The following is a 25624-nucleotide window of genomic DNA, read 5'->3' on the forward strand; positions in this document are numbered from 1 at the left end:
AGGGAAATGCCAGAATGGAAGACAGACATCTAAGACCACCCTGATTTTTTTTAAGAACACAAACATCATATATTCCTATTAATAAGGCTATTTTGGGGCCCATGGGAAGAGGGGGGAAAGTAACTTAGTTCACAGAGTATAACTAGTGAAAGGAAACCAAAAAGAAATTTATTTGGGCTGCCTTTCTCTTAACAAAATAAGTGGTGATCGCTCTTATTTAGAAACCTGCACAGCCATCCAAATATAAAGAATGACATGATTCTAAGTCAGAAGTTTCTCTACGCCACACTTACTGCAATGCCATTTTCCAGCCCAGAAATGGGCTCCTGGGTTTTGTATAAATGTTTTGAAATGATTGAATGAAAGGTGGCATACACTGAAGAAAAAAAAATGAAATTGTTTTAATGTTCTCTGATTTTTTAAGGAAAACTCTATCTTCTTTCAGTTTGTTTTATTCTTTTTCTCACTTTTTTCTTTTAAGGGACAGGTTCTTACATTATTGTCCAGGCTGACACCAACTCCTGGGCTCAATTGATCCTCCTGCCTCAGTCTCCTGAGTAGCAGGGATATAGGCACGCCACCATGCCCAGTTTCTATCTCCTTTTAAGAGATTATGAAGAAGGATCAAATTAAAAGGTTCCACTGAGGCAATCTTATCTGCATCTCCATATTTAGGCAAAGTTACCAGAGAACACCATTTAATGCCAAATTCTTAAGATAATAATACACATGTGTGCTAGTATGGCTTTACGTGGTTCAGATACATTGATATCATAACTTATCATACATCAGTAGCTTTACCTTTGTTCTTCTATGGATGAAGAAGGGAGGCAAATATGATGAAAGGTTTTGGCTTCTGTCAAAACTGACACAGGAATAAGGGGAATATTTCTAAGTAGGTTTTCTAAATTTTGGCAAGAAATGTGGGCTATCACAGGTTCAAACACATACTAGACTCACCCCACCAACTTGGTATATACATTTATATGAATATCATTTTAAGAAATTGTCCTGTTGTGGAAATCCAAATATTCGATTCATAGGGTACATTAAGAAACTGGAGTTTAAACTTTCCACAGGAGCTTATAACACATACAGAGGTCCTTCAAGAAAAAGTTTTTCAGAATGAAGATATATTTTGGGATCACAAGTTCAAAGCCAGTCATAGCAACTTAGTAAGGCCCTAAGCAACTTAGTGAGACCCTGCTTCAAAACAAAGGGTTGGGGTTGTGGATAAGTGCCCCTGGGTTCAATCCCCAGTGCCCAATGGGGGAAAAAGTATATATTTATTCCTCTAAGTATATTTCTAATTAGCAAATTTTCTACTAACTTTAAACAATTAAATTTAAGTTTATAATTGAATTTACATTTTTTAATGTCTGTATTTACTTTAATGTCAGGACTGTACTATTATCCTAAAGTATGTCAGGTGAACCAGTGATGCCAAATTATTTGACTAAGTACCAACAACAAACAATTCAGGTTTTCCTATTTAGCAGGAAAGTAATGATGAGAAGTACAATGGAAACATCTGATCTTGTTTGATTAACTTATTCTTTCAGTCAGCATTACCTAAGTACCTACACAGCATAAGCCAAGTATTTAAGAGAGAAAAGGTAGCCCCTGCTATCAGGCACCACAGAGGGGAAGATGGGTCATTAAACCTAGGCTGACTTATTTATAGATTTGTCTACTGAGATACTTCTTATAAATGAAATTAGAAAATACCTGGTCTTCTGTGCCTAGAATCTTTAACTTTGTGCATAATTTTCAAGGTTCAGCCATGTTATAGCTTCTGAGATGAGGAGGTAGAGAAAAGGCCAGGCAGTCAGGTAAATGGTCCCCTGGGGGGCCTTCCATGATCAGCAGAACACAAACCACAAACTATTGCTGAGGAGCTTGTGAATAGCTTTCCCAAAAAAGGCATGCATGCTATGGAACCCACAACCTCTCCAAAAAAGGGAATAACCTTTGATCAACATCTTGATTGGACCTGGGACCACAAGCATGTCTTATGGACACTGGGTGTCTTATTCAGAATTAGGTTAGAGGCTGTCTTCCTCCTATCAGTAGACAATGAGTGTAAGATCTTACCCCTAGCAGACACTTACAAACTCCTAAACAGGACTGGCCCACTAGCAACCCTCTTGGGACCTCTCCCAAGGGGGCTATTTTACTTCGCTTCAGTAAATTCCTATACATAAGTTTCACCTTCTATTGTCCATGAATCTTGTTCTTTGGGTTCCCACCAGATGCCATGCTGCATGTTACAATTCCTCTGTTTATGGCAAAATAATATCCTTTTCTATGGAAAATGCATTTTATTTACCCACATATCAGCAGAAGAGCAGGTTGCTTTCATCTTTTGACTGATAAATAATGCTTCTATGAACATTTGTATATGAGTACTTGTACAGATACATTTTAATTTCTTTGAAGTATATAGGGGTGGAATTACTTTGTCACATAGCGACTCTCTATTTAATCTAGTAAGCAACTGTAAACCATCTTCCAAAGTAGATGGAGCACTTCACATTCTCACCAGAAAAGCAATAGCGTAGTGGTTTTTCTACATCCTCCCCAGCACATGTTATGGTCTTTTCTATTACAACCACTCTAGTGGGTACTTAGTGGTACTTCCTTGTGGTTTTGATTCACATTTCTTTGATCACTAATGACATCGAGCATCTATCCTTTCATATGGTTACTGGAAATTTGTATATTTTTGTTGGAGAAATGTTTATTCAGGTTGTTTGCCTATTTTTTTTTTTTAAACAGGGTTGTCTTTTAATATAGTGTTTTAATACACTCTGGATCCAACTCTCTTATCAAACATAATTCCCCAATATCTGCTTTCATTCTGCAGTTGTCTTTTCACATTCTTAGCAATGCCCTTTGAAGCACAAAAGATTTTTAATTCTGATAAAGCCAAATTTGCCTATTTTGGTTTTGTTACATGTGCTCTTGGTGTCATACTCAAGGCTCTGCCTAACCTAGGTAATGGAAATTTACTCTTGTATTTTATCTAAAAAATTTTACAGCTTTTGTTCTTCCATTGGGTCTTTGATCCATTTTTAGCTAATTTTTGCAGACTGTGATAAAAGGGTCCAGCTTATACATCTACATGTAGAAATCCAGCTGACCTGAGACTATGTGTTAAAAAGGTTATCTTTTTGTCACAGAATTTTCTTGGCACTTTTGGGAAGAATCAATTGTAAATGTAAGGGTTTATAATTCTAGTTCATTAATCTCTATGTCCATCCTTAGTCTTCATTATGGTATTCTGTGGTAAATTTTAAAATTAGAAAGTACAAGTTTTCCAACTTTCTTCTTTTTAAATATTATCTTGGCTATTCTTACCCCAAGAATTTTCATATAAATCTTAGGATCAGCCTATTGTTTTCTGCCAAAATGCCAACTGAGATTTTGATAGGGATTTTAGTAAGTCAATATAAGGACTATTTCCATTCTAATAGTCTTCCAGTCCATGAACACAGGACTTTGTAAATGTCTCTCAACAATGTTTAATAGTGTCCAGATAAAAAGTTTTGTCCTTTTGTTTAATTTGTTCCTAAATACTTTATTCATTCTGATATTATAGCAAATGGAATTGCTTTCCTTAACTTCATTTTCAGATTAATTTTAAACATTATTTTTGCAACCATATGTTTCACTAATTAATTCTTAGGAGAGGCTCAAAAATCTACTCTCTTTAGGGTAGAAGATGGGAACCTGGGGAGGGAAGGGAAAGGGGAAGTATTTGGTAAATGAAATTGACCAAATTATGTTGTATGGAAGGATATGTAACAACAAATTCCACTAATATATATAACTGTAATACAGCAATAACTTTTTTAAAATCTGCTCTTCTCATTTTTCTCCTTATCACATGGGGCTGATGCTTTTAGGAAAGAGCTATATTAAGTCACAGAACATGAGAACTGAGAATTCAGAGTTCACTTTTCCAAATCATCCCAAATGTACAAATGAAGGTGGAGAGGCAGGACCAGTATCAGCACATATCCAGAGCTGGTCTCCAGCCCTGTGCTGCTTTCAGTGACCCACAGAGCAAAGCAGGAGGTATCATCTTCCCATGAGATGGCTCTTGTGGTTGTGAATTATCACGCATGGATAATGAAGCTGTTGTATTTATTTTAAATACACACCTGATTTCTAATAGCCTTACATTAGAAAACCCTAGTTAGGAAGAACACCAAGAAAACATTGCCCAATGGAGTTGAGCAAAGGCCAGCTCTTTCAGTTAACAGTTTGTGTTAGCTCACACAAATCATCAAACAGCTTTAAGCTTATGGTCTGCTTTATAATATTACTATAATATAATAATAACATAATATAGTATACTAATATTTGCCATGCCAAACCACAGGGTACATTAATGAAGATGAACTAGCATCACAGACATCAATTCCTATAAAAATGAAAGGAATGTCAGTATGCCCTTGTTCATAAAATAGGGATAATAAGAAGTAGGTTTGATGTATAAATGAAAACATCAAGTTCACAGGATTTGTAAGTACTCAATAAATGTTAGTCATTATTATAATGATCACATTAAATTGGTAATGGTATCTACAACTAAGTATCAATGAAAAGTTCCAATTTCTTCTTTTGTGACTATATCTCATAATTCTTTGATTTTAAAAGTCTGAGATTGACAAGATGTCTAAATAGTCATTGCCAAAAGAAGACATGTAGACTTACACACAGGCAGCACTAACAAACATTTCTTGAATCATTTCAGGTTATCCTTTCAACATAAACTCAATAATCTACATAATCACTTATTCAGAAGACAAGATCAACGAAGGAAGACTTTTAATCTAAGTTAGTTCTAAGACTGGGATCACAAGTTTCACTAGTACTGACAGAATGAAAAGAACAGAATTTCTGTTCAGTCAACACACAAGAAAAAGAGCCACTTTGCAAACAGTGATATATGCTGGATAAAATATTACCATTTCTTTAAATCCAAAGCTGAGTCTTTAAGAACTAAAGGGAAACATGCAGGGGAAGGGTACTCCAGGATGTAGAACATGGGCATGCACTGAGGAGTCTGGCTAGGAAGAATAGAAGGCCACCTCAGGATTAGGAACAGGCTTCAACCTGTCCAAGCTGAGAAAAAGGCCAAGTTCTTCAAGGTGGGATGCTGAAACTAAGGCTAACATACTGTGTTAGTTATTTGCATCCATAATTCTGTACTTCTATCATTGTTATCACCTTAAGCAGGTGTTTCACTTTCTTATTATCTAATTTATAAGATGGGTTCATAATCTACACTAGGAATCAAACAAGTACTACACATTTCAAAGGCTGAAGAACATGGCATCAGTGTAAAGTGCTTCCATTACTTATAAAAGTTTGCTGTTCTGGATATACTTATTGTGATAGATCCTTTAAAACAGCAAGTCTTTTATTGACCCCCCCACCACCTTTTCATTTCTATTTACATGACCTTCTCCACAGTAAATCCAAGGTTGGAAAAGATTAGAAGAGCTACATTAGAAATTTAAAAAGAAACAGTGTGTGCCATCATCATTCAAAATAGGATTCTATAACAAGTTTGAAAACAAGGTTTCATTAGAAAAATAATTTTCTAAATAATTTTAGCATATCAAAGCCAAGCATGGTCACTTTCCAAAGTTCCTCCCCCAGGTTAAGATGGGAAGGCAAGTGGCAGTGGTCCCTGAAAGAAGAGATTCCCAGTCCCTCCTATCAAGGCCAGTAAAGTAGGACATGAGTAAAGTTACAAGAGTTGAGGCTTGGTCTTCCCATACACCTTCTTTGGGCCAAAGCATGTGGGATAAAATAATCAGATAGACTGAAGGAATCCCTGAGAGGACCCACTTCATATGTGAGTCCACCAGACAAGACTTAGGACAGCTGCATCAAGAAATGCTAAGCAGTGTGGGGGAACTCTCCAGAGACCCTGGGTTGGGCCTGAGGTGAAGAGGTAAAGGTCCCCTATAGTTGAGGTGTGGAGGAAAGAACACCTAGGAGTGAATCTGAGCTACCCCAGGAACCTTGGAAAAGAGAAGTCTGGGAATTTTACGAACAGCAGATTCCAGAAAAACCAGGCCTGGGACCAGTCCCACCAGCTTGGCTACCAGGAAAGGGAGTAGCTCTGCACTGAGACCAGTAGGCATGCAGAGTATCCCACATGGACATGAGCATGTCAGCTGTTCCTTTGTCAATGCAAGGTCAGATAAGCCACAACTGTGTCCCCTATACCTGCATACCATCTTGTAGAAAAACAAAGGACACAACATTCCTAGAAAAAAATAGCTTTGGCATTATGTTAAGCAGACACTGAACTACATTTTTAAATTTAATTTGTTCTTTTTGAGAAAAAGTATAAATTAACCTTCAAGGACTGTATCAATTTCCTATGGCAGTCACAGCAAATGATCACAAACTAGGTGGCTTAAAACAACAGAAACCTGTTTTCTCAGTTCTGAAGGCTGGAAGTCTGAATTCCCACAGGCACTGTAGGGATCTCAAAGGGAGAACTCCTTTACTCCTTTCAGTACTTGACAGCTCCTGGCATTCCTAGTACTAAGTGCATCATTCCGATCTCTACCTTCATCTTCATATGGCCTGCTCCTCTCTGCACCTGCTCCTCACCTCCTCTGTTTCCCATCAGGACAACTGACTTTGGATTTAGGCCTCACCTGATAATCCACAATAATCTCTTCATTTGAAGAACCATAAATATATCTCCAGAGATGCTTTCATCACATAAAGTCACATTCACAGGTTCCAGGAACTAGAATATGAACATATCTTTTGGATCCTATCAACCAACTAAAACATGGACCAAGGATTAGAACAGTTATGATAATATATAAATATAAAATATATTTTGAAAAAATATAAATGGAAAATAGTTTCAATACTTAAAATATCACCCCCCCAGTAATAGGAATTGAACCTATTAATGTTCTACCTCTGAGCTACATCCCCAGATGCCCCCAATTTTTAGAGACAGGTTCACCTCAAACTTGGAATCCTCCTGCCTCAATTTCTCAGGTGGTTGGGATTATAGGCATGTGCACCCTACTTAAATATCATCTTAGGGGTAGTTAAATGACTTTCAGGAGCACAATAATCAAATAGGATCTCCACTTGAGCAAATATTAACTTAGAGATGATAAAATAAGTTCCCCCTCTGCACTAGATCTCCAAGTTTCCTTCAGTTAATCTCTATCTTCAGATCATCTATGATTTCATCCAGTTTCACACTGTAAATGCTGTGTGTGTTCATATATTTATCAATTTCCTTTCTTAGCGTTTTATTTTGCATCTATCTTTGGGCATAATTTTCCTTCTGAGAATGCATTCTTTTCCCCTTCTCAGTGCTGGGGATTAAACACAGGGCCTTGTACATGCTAGGCACCTGCTCTATCCCCCAAGTCCAGAATGCATTATTTAAAAATTCCTTAAATGTACAGAAATGATCTGGCTCATACTAGAATGATGGTTTTGCACAAAAACAGTGTGCAATTCCAGACAGTTTAAAATTATTTTCAATTTCCCTTTGGTGATATTCTTCTACTGTATTCTCATTTCCAGTTTTTGCTACTAGTCTGTCATTACTTAGCAGGTATCTGTCTTTTTCCTCTTGTTAGTGTAAAAATACTCATTTGTCTTTAGTGTGCTGGAGTTTCAAACAAATGTGTCCAGACGTGGTATTTTCTGCATAAGTGAATCTTTATCCAGGTCAGGAAATTTCTCAGTGGTTAACTCTTTAAATATTTCCTCTTCTTCACTATTTTCTTTCCTCTCTTGCTTTTCTTCTATTTCTCATTTTACCTTCTGATCTCTTAATTTGCTTTGTTATAATTTTCTTTTCCTTTCTCTGCAATATTCTGGGTAATTTCCTTTGATCCATTTAGGTTTTCTTCAGGAGTCATATTTAAGTCAGTCATTTAATTTTTTATCTCATATATATCAAATTGGGTTCTTTTTTTTTTGCAGTGCTGGGGATTGAACCCAGGGCCTTGTGCTTACAAGGCAAGCACTCTACCAACTGAACTATATCCCCAGCCCTGGGTTCTTTTTCAAATCTGCCCTGTCATTTTATATTTTCTTGTCACTCCCTTATTTTTGTGATTTATAATTTTATTTAATGATTTTAGTAATTTTATATTGTGAACTTGATAATTCTCATACCTGGAAGTTCTTTTGGGAATAACTCCTCCTTATGTGCTGTTTCTGCCAATTTTGATGAATGGTGGTTTGTTTCCTTGTGCCTTGGGTGAGAGTTTATGTTTAATAATCTTAATTTGCTGAAAACAGAGGGCATTTATGAGGATGATGCTTTCATCCTATAATGGTTGGTGCTTATTTCTCAATGGAACCAGGAGATGCTAACACCTGGGATTTTATCCCCTTCCAGCAGATCCAGGTTAATGAGGTTTTATCTTACAACTTTTGCTGTGCATTGATTAAAGAGGCCAGGCATTTCCTACAGACCTATGCGTGCTGCTGCATCTCGCTACATGTACATGATTAGACACCATGTTGGTGTCCCCAGAGTTTCCCACTTACTAGCAAGAGGGGAATCATGAGGAAGATGAAGACAGGCAGAGAATTAAAGAAACTGCATTTGCCCTATGCATCTAATATAATGTCAATCACTGTGCCACCTGGTGCATACTTATTTTATCTTCACTTCAGAAAAAAAAATTTGATTATTCTGTTTTATTTTATGCAGAGTATATGTATATGAAAATGTATGTTTAAACCTAAACTCTTACTTTTTTTGATCACAACACTTCTCTGACTCAAATACAATTATTTGTAATTATTTTTTTTCACATTCCAGGCAAACTACACTTTTTTTCCTTGTGAAGTTCTGAGCCAGAAGATCATCTTGACTTTGCAGTTCTCTACCCTTTATACTGGGCCTCTCACTTCCTGCAAAGGCAGATGACCAAGATGGCTATGAGGCCCTGCCAGCACCAGCACTCCAGGAGGTGGCTTAGATACAGAGCCACAGTCAAATTCCTAATTTCCTGGCTTTGTTCTTGTTCGACTCCTGACGTAGCTGTGTGTGTGTGGGTATGTGTGTGTGTGTGTGTGTGCGCACGCGCACAAGCACAATGTGTGCACATATGCATGTATATACATAGGCCCTGTTAATTTAAACTTTCTACTAAAATGTCATCAGGCCCAACAACACAATATTCCTGTTAAATATCTTCTAAGACAAGAATGGAAGGAAAAGAACAAACTTCATTAGACATATACCTTAAATTACCAGCATTAAACCAGAGACAATGAAATTGGTTTTAAGACAATGAACAGTATCACATTTACTGAAATTAAAAAATTCAATCAGTTGTTAAATCACAACATTTTTCACAACGTATTACTTCCACAAAGGTTTGTTTTTAATATAAAATGCAGCACTGGGCATTTTGTGCAAACATAGAAGAAACAGAGGAGGAAACCAGTCACAGCTATCCTGCTTATTGCTTTAAAAAAAATCACTTCTCCTTTAAATGTGTTTTTCCCATGGTCCTAAAATTATCCTATTTAACTCCTAAGAATCAATATAACTCTCAGTGTGTGAGGACTTTTATTGTTTGTACACGCACACATACACATGATTGTGAATGTGCATGCATACGTACATAGGAATATAAAACTTTTCCCTCAGCATCCAAATAGTATTTGATATAACCACAATTTCTCTAATAAAAATTCTATTCTACTGCCTAGTGCTTCATCCAAAAGCTTTTGATTTAAAGATATTTTTGGAGTTAGATAAAGTACAAAGACAGTTTAGATGATATTCATTACAAAACAGAAATCATTCCAATTTATCCTGAACCCCACATGAACCTCCGCCATGGGGCCCAGCATTTTTCCCTTGTGGTAATCTCTGGCCACCCCACTGAGATCTGCCTGGGCCATGGCTCGGTGCAGACAGGGTGTAGAAAGGAGAGACACTGAGAAGGTCATGGCTGACTGAGCAGACTACTGAGATCAGAGAGATCGTACCTCATTTGCTCACCAAGCCCTGCCAAGAGCAACACTATTTAACTGCAGGTACTCAAATCCAGCAGGCATGTTTAAAGGAATCCCAGGCTTGAAAGAGGACAATTCACAATGTGCATTTGTCAGGAGTAGCTATCACCTTTTTGCAACTATTTATAAATATGTGCTTAAAGAGAGATGTACAAGCACCTTTACTGTTTGTATCAAGTATTCAGTATTTTTTCACTGACAGATAATTCAAACTTATGAATCATTTCATAAATTGAGAAACTTGTTCCTGGGTTTCCCAACATTGCCACTATTGACATTTGGGGCTGGATAACTCCTTTTTGTTGGGGGTGGATATTGTCCTGTGCATCCCTAGCTTCTTCCCACCAGATGCCAGTAGCACCCTCTCACAATTATGACAACCAAGACCATCTATAGACACTGCCAACATCTTCCTGGGGAGACAAAACTGTCTGAGTTGAGACCATTGCCTTAGTCAAACAAAACAACCCCGAAGACAAAATGTCACACAATCAAAACATATTTACACAGAAGTGTTAACCTCACCCACAGACACTCTGTGCTGTTTTACATACATCTTTTCATTTGATGCACTAACCAGAGCAGCAGGGACTAATGAACATTAGTTACAAGGATGACACCTCATGTGAAATCAGAGGGTCTCTCAGTCTGGCCTTCTGAGTAGGGTAAAGTGGGAGCATACATTTCGGAATCATCCATATGTGGATGATATTTCCAGGCGACAGACTAGCTGAGACCACCAAAAGCGGGAAGTGAGTAGGAAAACCGAAATGGTGCATGAACCAAATCTACTGACACTGCACCATTTAGAAGTCAGACAGATAGCCAGGAAATGGCAAAGAGAACAAACAGGAGAAAGTGGGACTGAAGGAAGAGTGTGGAAGAACCTTGGAAGTCTGTAAAGGGAGGAATCACTTAGACTTCCAGGGCACAGGCCAGAGACAGAGAAGTGACCACAGGGTAGAGCAGCATGAAGGTGACTGGGGGCCCTGCTTGGAGAGCTTAGGTGGAAGGTGGACAAGGCAGCCATGGAGGATAGGGTTCAAGACAGAATGGAAAGATCTCAGAAACAAAACTCACAGACACTCTTGTGAGGACTTTTGCTGCAAGGTGGAGATGAGTATAATGAGACCAGGAAGTTTTTATTTCACAATGAGAGAGAAAGCAACATCTCTGCATGCTGAAGGGAAAGATCCAATGATGACGAGGGAGAAACTGATCCAGGAGAGAGGCTGAAACTGCTGACATCAGGTCATTAATATGGCAGCAAAAGATAAGGAGTTAGTGAATGTCTCTGGACAGAGAGCTCATCCAAGGGCACAGTGTAGTAGGAGACAGACTAAACACAGGCAGCATTCAGATGTACAGTAACAGGGCTTTGATTCCCTGCTCAAATCAAAAACAAATCCCCTACTCTACTATCCAGTTTACTCCATCCATCTCTGCATTACTGTTGCCCTGCTTTACCTGTTCTCAGAGAACAAGGTGACCCCCACGCTGCCTACGCAGGGTCCCAAGCCTTTATTCCCTTCCTTCATGATCATATTATGAACCACTGCTTAGATCATTTTGTGATGAATGCCATTAATTCATTTGCTCTCCTAGCTGCTCCACTTCACACATGTGGCAAAACCTCACATCAGTATCTTCCAAAGCCTTTGAGTTCTGAGGGCAACCACCCCATCCTACTTACCCTCTCCAACTAGAGCTGAGCTCTGGCTGCTTGGTCACCACGTGATAAGACCTGCCATTTACCAGTCTTCCTCCTTCCTGTTCACCTCAGGGGATGTAATCTCTAACTCTCACTCACTTCTTTCACTTCTCTTTCTGGATATCACTGCTTAGTAAATGGCTTCCCCCTACTCTGTGGCATGGGAGAACCCTTTGACTCTTCTCTCATTCACTCACTCTCCAGTCAACTGTTCCTCTGGTCCTGACTCTACTTTTGAAACACTCCCAACTCCAATCTCAGTAGACCACAACTGGAACGGCTGTATTCAACCAAATGGCATTTTTTGAATTCTTTCTTTCTTTGTATGACCCTAATGGGAACGGCCTGACTCTGCCAATCTTACTGCACCCATCTATTCAAGAGTAAAAGCCTAACCCAAGATGGTCCAAAGAACCACACTCTCCTGGTTAGAGTGACTGAGGGAATGGGCAACTGACCAAGGCAGGTCAGTAAAGCCCTTTCCTGGATCTTTCCCAAATGGGATTGAGAGAGAAACCCTTTTTTCCTCTGCAGTGGTGAGACTGAAGAAGCTGTGACTCTAGTTCTGGCTTCATAGAAGAAACTTGTTTGAAAACATGAGCCAAGATAGAAAGAAAAATGCAGACAAGAGAGAGGAAGAACCCTGAAGATATCTGAGTTTCTGGTTCCAGCTGTGCTTGCAATCAGGCAGACATGACATTCCTATTCTTAAAAACATCTGTACTATATTCTATCTTTATTCAATTATTTTGCTGAAGCCTACTGTGAAGTTCTGCCATTTCTAAATCAAGGCCTGACAGATGCACAAGTCCCAGCTCAGTGAATTGTTCCATCTGATTTAGGCCCTTATCATTTTTCTTCTCTGCATTTCTTCCACTGCCACCAAATGCTCTTAACCTGAGTTTCTTTCCTCCAACATCTGTCCAAAAGCTTATTGTTTCTAAATACAAATCCAACCACAACCGTCACTTTCTTGAGTGCTGATAAGCTGCCAACAGACCAGAAGATTCCAGTGTGACCTGTTGTCTGCTGTCTCCCCATCTGCACACCCCAACACACTTCTCTCTAGCCATATCCTACTGTGTGCAGACCCATCAGCAAGCACAGGTCTCTCCTCCTTCTCTGGACATCCCCTTCTCTTGGTGGGGAACATCTGTGCCACACTTTCCTCCCCAACTATCTGACTCACCAACTACCTCCTTCTTCAAAGGTTTTCCTGGGACCTCTCTCGTGTGTTTTCAGTGCCCTCTAAAAGAGTGTACCTGCTCTTATTATGCTTCACTGTGAGTTCTAGCTTATCTACTCCCAACTGTGAGCTTTTTAAAGACAAGCATTATGTTTAGTCTCTTCTGACAGGGTCTAATATGGTACCTAATACATCACAGACATTCAATCAACATTTTCTCAAGAAGGAGAAAGGGAAGCCCAGTTATCCACCAGTTTTGACAGTAAGAATTTTTTCATTTATAAAGTTAGCACATAATGAACCATGTTCTTTTATTTCTTTTGCCATAATTTCAGATTCTCAAGAAGGATTAAACTCTTAAACCGTTTTTGTTTTGTTTTGTTTTTTCCCGAGGACATGCACATCAGAAGGCAACAAGGTTAATATCACATATGCCAGTTAATGACAAAGAAATTATCTAGCTATCCTAGGTGACTTGTCTTCTGACACACTGCACAGTTCCCTCTTAGTTTTCATGTTTGTGGGTATACTACATTCACCTATATAATATGAGCTGGGCAGAGGAAAGATCAAATGGAGAAGCAAATTCGTGTCATTAAATACACTCAAAATACATAAGAATGAAAGGTACATTGAGATAATGTAGACACATATACAATCTTTTGAAATCATCTCCTTTTTGTAGGAGTGACTTATAAGCATTAAAAGAATGACTTATTCCACATCATTCTATAGTATGTTTGGCTTTATTTCAGAATTGATAGAACTATCTGACAGAATGACAGTATTCATACTCGCATTTGACAATACTCATACTTAAACCTCATGGATTAAAATTTCTCTTTAGCTTCCTTCCTGACTCAGGAGTGTCAGCGATATTTAAGAAAAGAAGGGCCACTTCATATAAGTTTCATGTTCAAAGTTAAACTATCAGTATTGGCTGATAGCCATCCCAGCATGGAGACTGCAAAAAAGAAAATCTTCAAACAGCCTTTGACTTGAATTCTTCATCTGATAGAAAATTAGGACAAGGCAATGTCTATTAAAAAAAAAATAAAAAAGAGGCAACTGTGTCTCCTTCCACAATAATCTTTCTTGGCTCTCCTGATAGGGCTTCTGTTATTCTCTCCTGTCACAGAATAGTAAACATATGCAATACCCTGAAAACAAATGAGTACAAATGATATTTATTCACCCAAGGAAAGCAAGTAACCTTGCTCCTCTGTAATAACTGTTGCTGATACTTTATTTGGACTTGAAACAGGTTTTTAAGAAGGGTCAGACTCCAAGGGCAAGAATAATTAGAGATAAAGGCTCACTGCTAAGTACTGTATGCCAGTTAGTAAACACTGCTATAATGGTTGATATGGGAGACACACACACACACACACAAGAAAGGGAAACCATAACTTCCTTACTTATTACTTAGTCTCTCTCCTTGAATAATATCTATATCTCGTCAAGACTCTCCATCCCTTTGGGGTTCTCATGTAGAGGCCTAACAAGACTGATGAGCACACAGACGGAGCACTCCCGCTGTAAGGCTCACATGAGCATGGTGAGAAGCTGAGCCTGCTCTACAGTGGGAAGTGAAGCATAAGGTTCACTACCATAAATCAGGTAAAGAGCAAAAACAGCACTTGAAATATGTTTTTAAGACATGCCGATTAGACCATAATACACAAGGAAATAAACTGTTTCAACACCACCCAACCCCAGGAGATTTGCCTTGAACTTTAGATTGTGCACAAACAGCTCTTGAGGTCCCTATTTGACTTGCATGAAAGTTAAGCCTGTGAGTTGTAAAGCCCAATATTCTTCCAATCAGCTAAAAACAGATATTATTAACCAAATCAATGGAAAACAAATTTTTCTCTTTTTTTTATTGTAAACAAATGGGATACATGTTGTTTCTCTGTTTGTACATGGCGTAAAGGCATACCATTTGTGTAATCATAAATTTACATAGGGTAATGTTGTTTGATTCATTCTGTTATTTTTTCCCTTCCCCCACCCCTCCCACCCCTCTTTTCCCTCTATACAGTCCTTCCTTCCTTCATTCTTGCCCCCCTCCCTAACTCTAACTCTAACCCTAACACTAACCCCTCCCACCCCCCATTATGTGTCATCATCCACTTATCAGCGAGATCATTCGTCTTTTGTTTTTTTGAGATTGGCTTATCTCACTTAGCATGATATTCTCCAATTTCATCCATTTGCCTGCAAATGCCATAATTTTATCATTCTTTATGGCTGAGTTATATTCCATTGTGTGTGTGTGTGTGCGTGTGTGTGTATATATATATATATGTGTGTGTGTATATATATATATATATATATATATACCACAGTTGTTTCTTTATCCATTCATCAATTGAAGTGCATCTAGGTTGGTTCCACAATCTGGCAATGGTGAATTGAGCAGCTATGAACATTGATGTGGCTGTATCTCTGTAGTATGCTGATTTTAAGTCCTTTGGGTATAGGCCAAGGAGTGGGATAGCTGGGTCAAATGGTGGTTCCATTCCAAGTTTGGAAAACAAATTTAATAATCACATAAACATACAAACAATATAAAGAATTTTGAAAAATGAAAGTATCTTTTACCACTGATATGGCAACTCTTAAATATCATAAAACATAACTTGTCAGAGTTAACAGATCCAGTTCAGTTACAATGTCAATGTTGAGACAAAAATATAGGTGAAAGATTTGCTTTTATTTTATACTTTACTCATCACTTCGTTTTTTCATTAATTTTAATTAGTTTAAAATGTGCTAGCATTTTTTAGGGTTCAGCAAACCTAAATGGGACTGGGAAAAAAAAGTTCATTTTGGGAAATGCAGTGTGACAGATAGGACAGGCCACAATAGGGATGGTATAATGTAATGGTCAGCCACACAGGTTCTGGAGTCAAGTAACCTGGGTACAAATCCTGTACCCCTAACTTATTTTGATAAAGCAGTCTAACCTCTCCAAACTCCTGGTCTCCTCACCTGAAGAATGGATACAACGACATCTACTATACAGTTTTATCATTAGGACCAAAAGGGATGAGTGAAAACAGAATGCCTCACACCTGGTCAGGGCTTAATCAGTGTTGGTTACTCTGTTACCTTTATCATTATTAGTATTGCTACCAGTCCTACAAGTGGAACTTTCAAAACTGTAAGCTATTAACTCAAGAGCACACCCAACTCCTCAAAAAGGATTTATGCTTAAGAATTCACATTTGAGAAGCATTCTGAATCCTGCCAAGGAAAAAGAGTCATGCTGAAAACATCAAGCAGATGTCCACTGTTTTGTGAAAAGTGGCTATAAGAGCACACTCACCCATTAGATGGAGGAAGTAGGTCCAGCCACTGCAGACATCAACCAGGCAAGGCTTCCAGGAGAAGGGCCAGAACCACTCCAGGAATATGTCAATAGCCCTCTTCTGAGCAGAGGTGCTATGGACTCCCCCGTGCACACTTCACAGGGAGCACTGAACTCCTGCAATTTGCACTCACAAACCAGCCCAGAAATGTGATTCTATTTCAGAATCATTGACCTTAATTAAAACAACAGTAAAAGCAAGTTCTGCTACTTATTCATTCATATTATTTATTTCTACTGTGCTGGGGCTTCAACCCAAGGTGCCGCACAAACTAGGCAAGCATTCTACCACTGAGTTATATCCCCGCCTCCTCCTACTCATTTTTTAGAGAAAGATAAATGTAATTTTCTACATATGGTATATTAGCTCATTTTAAAGGTGGGCAAAGAAAACTAGAGTATTTTCTTTATTCATATTTACAGTTCCATCCTGTATGTACATGTGTGTCTGTGTGTATTTATGTGTGTTTTTCTAGGGACTGAACCCAGGGGTTGGGCATGCCAGGTAAGCACTCAGTTCCCTGCCTTATATTTGCCTCCCAAGGGGAATACTTCCCTGTGCCCACAGATTTAGGAAATTTTCCTCTATGTCTAGTACTGCGTACTCTGCAGGCACACGGCCTTATGGCTGTCTGCATGGGGAAGGCAAGTCCTAAATTTTTAGCAACACACATTTTATCTTCCTCAAACAAAAGTTAACAGTGTTTCTTTGAAGTCTGTTCATTTGGTACAAATGAACCTTTAGTGTCCTAAAAGGCACCTGTGCCAGGCCTGTGCTGTATTCTGTGTACCTGTGCCTGACCTGTGTTAATGCTGGGACCACTGGAGATTCCCCATGCCACTGATGAAATCATGCTGCAAACCTACCATTCCAGGAAGGGCTTCTCTGTGATCATTGTATTTTCACTTCCTTGACCCTCTCATAGGCGAACAATCCTGATGAACATCTTGTTTTTAACACCTTTTAAGAAATCTTAATCACACTGACAGATGATTAAAAAAGAAAGAAAGAAGGCAGAAATAAACCTTGTTTAACAAAATTTTTCTCACTCTGGGAATTATTTATTCTATCCATCCATCATTAGGATCTGTCCACACCAGAAAAGTCTATGTAACAATACCTGGGAATTAAATACCCCATGAATAACAGAAGCACAGACCAGTCTTCTTCTAAACATTTCATGCTCAATATCCTGTGAATTACTTTATCAGGTCTTGTCTCCTTTAATTATCAAATTAACAAGCTCTGAGAACTTAACACTAGCTCATGCAGGAAAAAAAGTCATTGAGACCTTATTCATTTTCCTCTTTTATTTCCATTTATTATTGCTATATTTTAAACTATGAGGCAGCACAAATTACATCTATTTCCCTAGGTGAGACACTAGTAGTAGTGGTGATAATAATTACAATGTGCTGATAACTTTATTTACACTATTTCCTTTAATGCTCATTAACAACCCTAAATGCAGTCTATTATTATCCCCTTTTAAGAGATGAGAAAACTGAGGCTCAGTGAGATTGAGAAACCTGCCTAAAGTCACTTACCTAGTAAGTAGGAGATCTTGAATTTAATCAAGTAGTTGAATACTCTATCTTTAGCTGAACCAATTAAAAGGGAAGAGGCTGGGGTTGTACCTTAGTGGTAGAACACATGCTTTTAGCACAAATGAGAAACTGGATTTCATTCCCTGCACCCCAAAATGGTAAAGGGAAGCAAAGTTCCATAACAAATACTGAAGAGAGAAATAAAAAGTGCTCAGATTCAAACTAAATCTTGGGGGGGGGGGATTCCAGATGCTATTTTGTTTTTTTAAGGAAAAAGCAATACATCTTATAATTTTTGAAATTTAAATTATAATCATTAGACCAAGGATATAGCCTAATGGTAGCATGCTTGAAGCCCTATGTTCAATTCCCTGTGTACTGCAAATAAATAAATAAATATATAAATAAGTAAATAAAACTGCACATACTTTTTTCTTACTAGTATAACCAAAAAGTAAAGTGAATTTCTTTCTGGTTTGTGATTTCTTTTTTTGACAAAACCATATGTACTTCATATAAGATTTTCACAGGGCCAATAATAAAAATACATGAATCATTTAGAAAATACTTGAGGGTTTCACTAAATTTCTCAAGAGTCTTTCAAAGGCCTTTGGTATCTATCCATAATCCTTTCATTCACATCTTTTTTTTCTTTGACTTCCCTAATTAAAATGTTAACTGGTTTATCTGCCAGAATCTCATCTGTAAATGGCTTTCCTGTGATTTCAGTCATCTTCAAACACTACTTACATTTTATCTTTTTGCAGTTCATAAATGTCTCAGTGACTGCCCTAATTCATCTGTAAACATCACTGACATACTCCTGGTTTTCAGTTCCAGACCATCTCCAGCTGGCAGACTCTGATACATCCACATACGTTCTACTCTTTTGCCAGTAGCCACCAGAATTCCACTAACATAGTTGGCTCCAACAGGGTCTTTCACCTTGGAATAGGTGGTGGAAAGAAAAAAATACTTTAGGACTCAGTGCTGAAAACACAGGCAGAGGGAGGAAAAAAGGAGGGAACGGGAACAGATGAATGTTTACATCTAGCAGGCACAGTATTAATCTTGCCCACATACATTCTCCCCTTTTGCCTATACAATTAAGCCATAAGGAAAGTGATCTCCACAATGCCCCTACAATGTAGGTATGATAGTACTCTTCAAGTTAGAGGAGGAAACTATGGTCGGAGGAAGTAATTTACCCAAATGCAGAGTTGATGAAAGCCAAGCTCTCTATGCACACTGCCTGGCTATAGCACAGATAGTTGTGCTGTGAACATCAGACAGTCACTGGTTTGGTTTCAAACATAAATCTTGCATAGACTATGAGACATTAAAAAAAAAAAAAAAAAAAAAAAAAACAAGCCTTAAATTCAGTTTGACAATCCCTGAAGTCTCACATCAGTCGGTGGGAGGGACTTCATTTTGTTTGGTGGTAATAACCACCTCTATTAGACCAAGGATTGCTTCAAAAGTCTTTCATGTTTAAGCAATTATACCTCATCTCTCCACAGAGAATAACATGTGCCAGACAGCATTGTGATAGCCAAGTGTACATGTCACCTGTGGAGTATCATAGTCTACAAATGCAATGGTAAACCAGATGATGTCACCTGGTGCCCCAACCAGAAAGGCCACCCAGAACCTGGTGGGCCCACAGGTAGTAGCCAACAATCTAGCCATTTATGAACAGACAAAATGGTATTGTGCTAAACCTATAATGCTCTGCTGAACTCTAACAGGAGGATTACTTCATCTCTTGGATTTCACAATGGACAGCTAATTTTATTTTCAGTAAGTTAAGGCTCTTATGCTCATCTAAAAAAAAAATCACAAAGCACCTTTGATATACAGAAATGCAAATAAAATATTGAGCTGGTTGATATTGGTTTTCCTATTCTTTCTTTTTTTGGTACTGGGGATTGAATTCAGGGGCACTAGAACACCGAGCCACAGTCCCCAGTCCTATTTTGTATTTTATTTAGAGACAGGGTCTCACTGAGTTGCTTAGAGCCTCACTTTTGCTAAGGCTGGCTTTGAACTCATGATCCTCCTTCCTCAGCCTCCTGAGTCACTGGGATTACAGGAATGTACCACTGAGTCTGGCTTTTCCCATTCTTGATACTTTTTGATATTTCTATAGCATCATGATTTGAATTTTCTAGTTAGACTGATAAATATTTTTTAAAAGATTATTATATTTACACATATCATTTACATGGAAAGAAAGGAGCACTTTCTGCCACTAGTGACTAAATAAAAATAAGTTCCAGTTATTCAATTTCTACAATACATTCTATCATCCCCTAAAACTATCTATGAATTCAAAGAATTTTAAAGGAAAATTTTCTCTTACAGTACACCTTTTACACTAACATTTCTGTAATTGCATCACTGAAAGATAATCTTGAATCCTCTTTTAATAGTTGTTTTATACCAAAGACAGAACATGGACTCTACAGCTTACTCCCAAAGGAGAGATCTGGTCTTGTTATAACAAAAGGCACAAATGTTCATTATTTCGGAGGGTCACAGCCCCACCTTGACTAGGTCAGTGGATCCACAGGATGCTGTAGTGAGAGCTCAGCTTTGAAGGAGTAGGAAAATCCTAAAGTTACAACTTGGCTCTCGAGACCTATGAGACCTATAGCTCAAATAGCTTCACTTGAAGCTGCTGAAATCAGAATGTTTTTCTGCATCAGTAAGGCAGACATTTCCTAAAGCTTTATGAAGGATTTACTGCAAAGTAAAAGTGATAAATAAAGAAAAATGAGATCCTCTTCTTACAGATGACATTTGTCTAGTTCTGTGACAACATTGGAAGTGAAACTGCAGAGCAGGGTTGCTCAGACCCATCACTATGGACCTTCTGGAGGGATCATTCTGTTATGAGGGATTGCCCTGTGCCCTGTGGAGGGTTCAGCAGTGACCCTGATCTCTATATAACAGATGCCAGGGGTATAACCCACCTCAATTGTGACAACAAAAATGTCTTCAGAATTGCCATATACCTCCACGGGGGCAGTCACTTTCTCCTGTCTCATTCCCCTACTCCCAGCAGAGTACCACTAGTCATAAGTATAAACCTTATCCTTAAGGCAGTAAAGAATAATCTTTAGAAAAGAAGAAAGGAGAAAATTATTTAAAATTTTACTGACTTAAGTAGTTAATTTCACACATGAATTATAGTTTAAAAAATTCTGAAGATTAATTTATGATAATAAATATGGTTAGACATTTCATAAAACACTCTGCAACTAAAAAAAGTTCAAGACGACAACTCAAAACCACAAGTTCATGAACCTTAAAATGTCAGATTCTTTCAGTGAGGTGAATACTGTATTTAGACTGATATATATGATTTCTTATGAAGCCCATATTTAGAGGAATGTGCTATATCATCTAAAAATGGCTCAATATCTAAACAGAGGCAGCACACCATCCATTTGTGGTAGTCTCAAACTGCTAATTATGAGTATAGTTAAAGTACTTTATAACTTCTTATTGCCTCAGGACTTTTAATGTATTTCATTAAAAATACATTATTTCTATTATTTCTAAAGATACATTATTTCTATTTCTTCTTATTGCCAGCTTCTTGTTGATATTTCAAGATAGGTTATATGCTTTACATCATATTTATATTTTAATATTAAAAATTTTAAGGTTTTATTATTATTTCTCTGAAATATCTTAGGGGAATATTTCCTTTAACAAAATTAATATCTTTTTGCAAAAAATAAGAGGAATTTAAATGTAATTACCAACTTCTCCACTTATTTCATTGGAAGGTCCAAGTACCCACCCTGCCTCACAGCAGTTGAGTTGCTTCAGTTACAAGCCTAAAATCCATATATACGTGATTTCCACACATGGAAACAGTGTATACATCACTCCACCTTTCCAAAATTATTTTTAGTCTCAGCTAACATTTGTGGGTTTACAACCTTGGACAGCTCAAGCTCATGTGCATTAGTTTCTTCACTGACACAAAAAGTGAAATGGAATAATCTGTAAATTTCTTTTTCTCTCAAAAATTCTGAAGATATTTTGACAGAATTGGTCATTCTCTACAAGTTCTTTCAAAGAAAGAATACTATCTAGTGGATTATTATACCCATTTCTATATAACATTTAGAAAATATATAAGTACATATGAAGTCTTATATACACATAATGAAATATATGTTAGACAAGGTAATCAAATGTCTCTAAAAGTACCTTTAGAGGGTTAAACCATTACATCAAATGAAACTAGAAATAGCTAATGGATATAATATTTTTCACCATTATGACACTCCAATGATGATGATGATGATGATAATGACCAAACTACTCTGACTCCTCAATTTGGAAAAAATTAAAAAATGACATATAAATCAAAATGAGCACAGGCACCAGACTGTTAGTGGTATTTACTAGACTCTCATAGAAATCTAGAAACACAGTTTGTTCAGCAGCTGATGCTGCTGGAAGAAGACAATAGTGATGATGTCTTTAAAGGTCCCATAATCACAGAGAAGGTAGTGCAGTTACATGTGACAAGGGGAAGAGAACACTGGTTAGGGGTCAGGCAAACTTGGAGGGAGAAAGAAAAGAAAAAAATATACTGAAAACAGAGAATACTTTACCTAGAGCTCAGTAAATGCCCCTTTCTTTCTTTCTTTCTTTATTTATTTATTTATTTATTTTTGTGATGATGGGGATTGAACCCAGAGCCTCATATATGTCAGGTATGTAAGTACTCTACCACTGAACTACATCCCCAACCCCAAATGCCCCATTCTAAACACTTAAAGACAGAGAAAAAGAAAGAGTGGGAGAATAAAAGAAATACACTGTCTGTTTGGAGTGTGACTTCTTACTCAGGCTGAGATAACCAGGGATGAAGTCAATTATTATGTGATTCACTGCTGGTAAATTAATGGCCCATGAGGTAGGTTCACTTAGCCAAACTTTACCTCCTCAGTCAACTCTGGAGGTCGCATTCAGTATGTTACCCAGACTTTTTGTTCCTTTTAAGTGATGAGAAAATTAAGATAAGTCAATATAAGAAAAACATCCTCATTAAACAACTGGAAATCTGTATTGACTTCCTTCTTTACAGTCAGCATTTTCAGCACTATACACTGGGCAGCACTGAACTTTCACTAGGCACACTCTAGGTCTACACTTTCTCCACCAGGACATGGACCTGGGGAAATCATGGAGAAATCTCAGTCATGGAAACCCAACCCGCTAATTCCATACATTTAAAACTGAAAAATCACATTCAAAGAACAAGAATGCTAATATTATGCATATTTTACCCTTTAATCATGATGTTTATGGTCATCAAAGTTAGGAAATTAAGTTTAACTTAATCATTTAAAAGGTACATTATATCTTTTTTTGTTTCCCCTTAATTATCATGTAAACGTCTTATTTGGAATATAACCTTATTAGTATTAAAGTTTTATAAAGGTCACCAAAATTGCATTAATCAAATGTCAAAATACTCTGCCAATATGCTAAAAATGAAGACACAATAAGCAAGCTGGTGACATTACCTAAGTGACAAATAGTAGGTTTTTCTTTTTCTTTCTTTCTTTCCTTCTTTTTTTTTTTTTTTTAACCTGAGGTGCTTAACACTCAGCCACATCCCTAGGTCTTTTTATTTTATTTTATTTTATTTTATTTTTATTTTGGGACAGGGTCTCGCTAAGTTGCTTAGGGCCTCGCTAAGTTGCTGAGACTGTCTTTGAACTTGTTCAGTCCTCCTGCCTCAGCCTCCTGAGCTGCTGGGATTACAGGCATGCACCACCAGGCCTGATTTTACCTTCTAATGTAATAAACAATCAAAACTAGAAGTATTATTGTCAGGTTCACTAAATATATTTGTTTTAAATGTTCTAATTTGCAGAATAATCTTTATTACTGGTAAATATATTTAAAAGAAATTCTTATTTATAAGCTATTTGAAATATCCTTATTTATGAGCTATTTCACAGTAATTAAAAATCTTATCATATTTTTCCCACAGCTTAGCTTACATAATTGACATGACATCACAGCCTTATTACTATTTAGCATTTTAGAGAAATTTAACATTTTTGTCAATTTCCTTACAGAAATTAAATAGTTCTCAATAAGAAACATGATTATTTTTCCTAAACAGAGGGTATATAAATCTGTATTTCTAGCAGAATGGCACATCCACATCTGTAGCCAACAGAACACTTAGTTTGTATAAATGTAAAGAGACAGATGTGTGTAGCTCTACAGCCAGGTGGATAAAGAATTCCAAGTTTGGAGAAACAGTATGAGAGAAAATACATTTCATATATAGACACAGTTTTGTGTAATTTTTTTCATGAAAATCTTTTGCATTAATAAATGAATAGCATATTCTTTATTTTAAAAAACTGAATGCTTATGAATAAGCATAGATATGTTAGTATCTATGAAGGTTAGCATATAATAGTAATATTTATTCACAAAGCATGCTAACATACACATTTTCAAACCTCATAGAATACAGTTCTAAAATTTTAAGTATTATTCAGTTGCCTGTAGAATATATTACTAATGTGTCTGCATCTTATGCAGAGCAAACCTAAAGCATGAGGACATCCAGTGGTGTTGCTCTCTGAAAGAGCGACTAGGCAGCTGACTTAGGGATACAGAGCTCAGTTCACTGGTTCACTGACTTTGTTACTTAGATCAATGATTCCAACTGCTCATTCTACACAAGTATAGGTGATTCAACCATCTACAGATATAAAGTTCTTATAACACCATAAATACATTTGAAAAGAAAGTCAAAGTAAATAAAGTTTTTTAAAAAGAAAGAAAATCCAAAAGGATGGAAATGGATAAAAGACATTAAAAGAAAGTCTAAATAAATAAAGTCTTAAATTAAAAAAAAAAAAAAAAAGAAAGACAACCCCAAAACATTGGAATAGACAAAAAGACTAAGACAGTGAAATGAAAACATAAGAAGAGAATGTCAAAGCTCAGGAGCTGGAGTTGCTGTTAAGAGTCAAATTGCAGATCTCTGGTCAGCTACGAGCTCCTTTGACTCCATAACTCCCTGACAATTAGCTTTGCTTTAGAACACTTGGCCACTCAAGTACAGTACTAAAGGACAACAGAACCCCAACTGACCAAATACTTTTGGAATTCAGCTGAAGGTAGTCCTTATTAACTCTTTGACTTTAATATTTGTTGGAAAGCTGTCTAAAAGTCTACCTTGCTTCTTTGGGAGAAATCCACAATAAACTTAACTGAAAGTTTCTAGTCTATGGCTGGGACCAGCAAATGTTTTCTTAAACACCCAGACAGTAAATATTTCAGGTCTTGCAGACTATAGGCATAGATGATAAGTAAACAAATGAGCCGGGCTATGTTCCAATAAACTTTATTTACAAAAAAAGTAACTACATTTGGCCCATAAGCCATAATTTGCTAACCTCTAGTCTAGAATATCTTTATATTAAAAAAAATATATTTCCATACTTTTTAAAGTCAGAGATTCTCAATGACCTTGTCAGTTATTTTTCATTAGATAAAATGTATATATGCCCCCCCAAAATACATTGATTTGAGCTCTACTAGTTGGGCATTTATGATTGTACCTTTGAACAGACTGAGGTTTACCAGCACTCTATCTTAAAAAAGCAGTACTTGTTCTCTGTGATAACAGGGCCCGAGACAACTCATGTGTAAAAGCTCAAGAAAACAAATTCACTTACAATTCTCAAAG

The 25624-nt window shown here is 37.2% G+C and overlaps 1 protein-coding gene across 3 annotated transcripts in view; it reads right to left on the reverse strand.

The window, feature by feature from the left end:
- Window positions 1–25624, reverse strand: part of Gmds (GDP-mannose 4,6-dehydratase) — a 604350-nt gene that overhangs the window by 303385 nt on the left and 275341 nt on the right. The gene's annotated exons all lie outside the window — the stretch shown is intronic.

The sequence above is a fragment of the Sciurus carolinensis genome, chromosome 7, assembly GCF_902686445.1.
Source record: "Sciurus carolinensis chromosome 7, mSciCar1.2, whole genome shotgun sequence".
Lineage (NCBI taxonomy): Eukaryota > Metazoa > Chordata > Mammalia > Rodentia > Sciuridae > Sciurus > Sciurus carolinensis.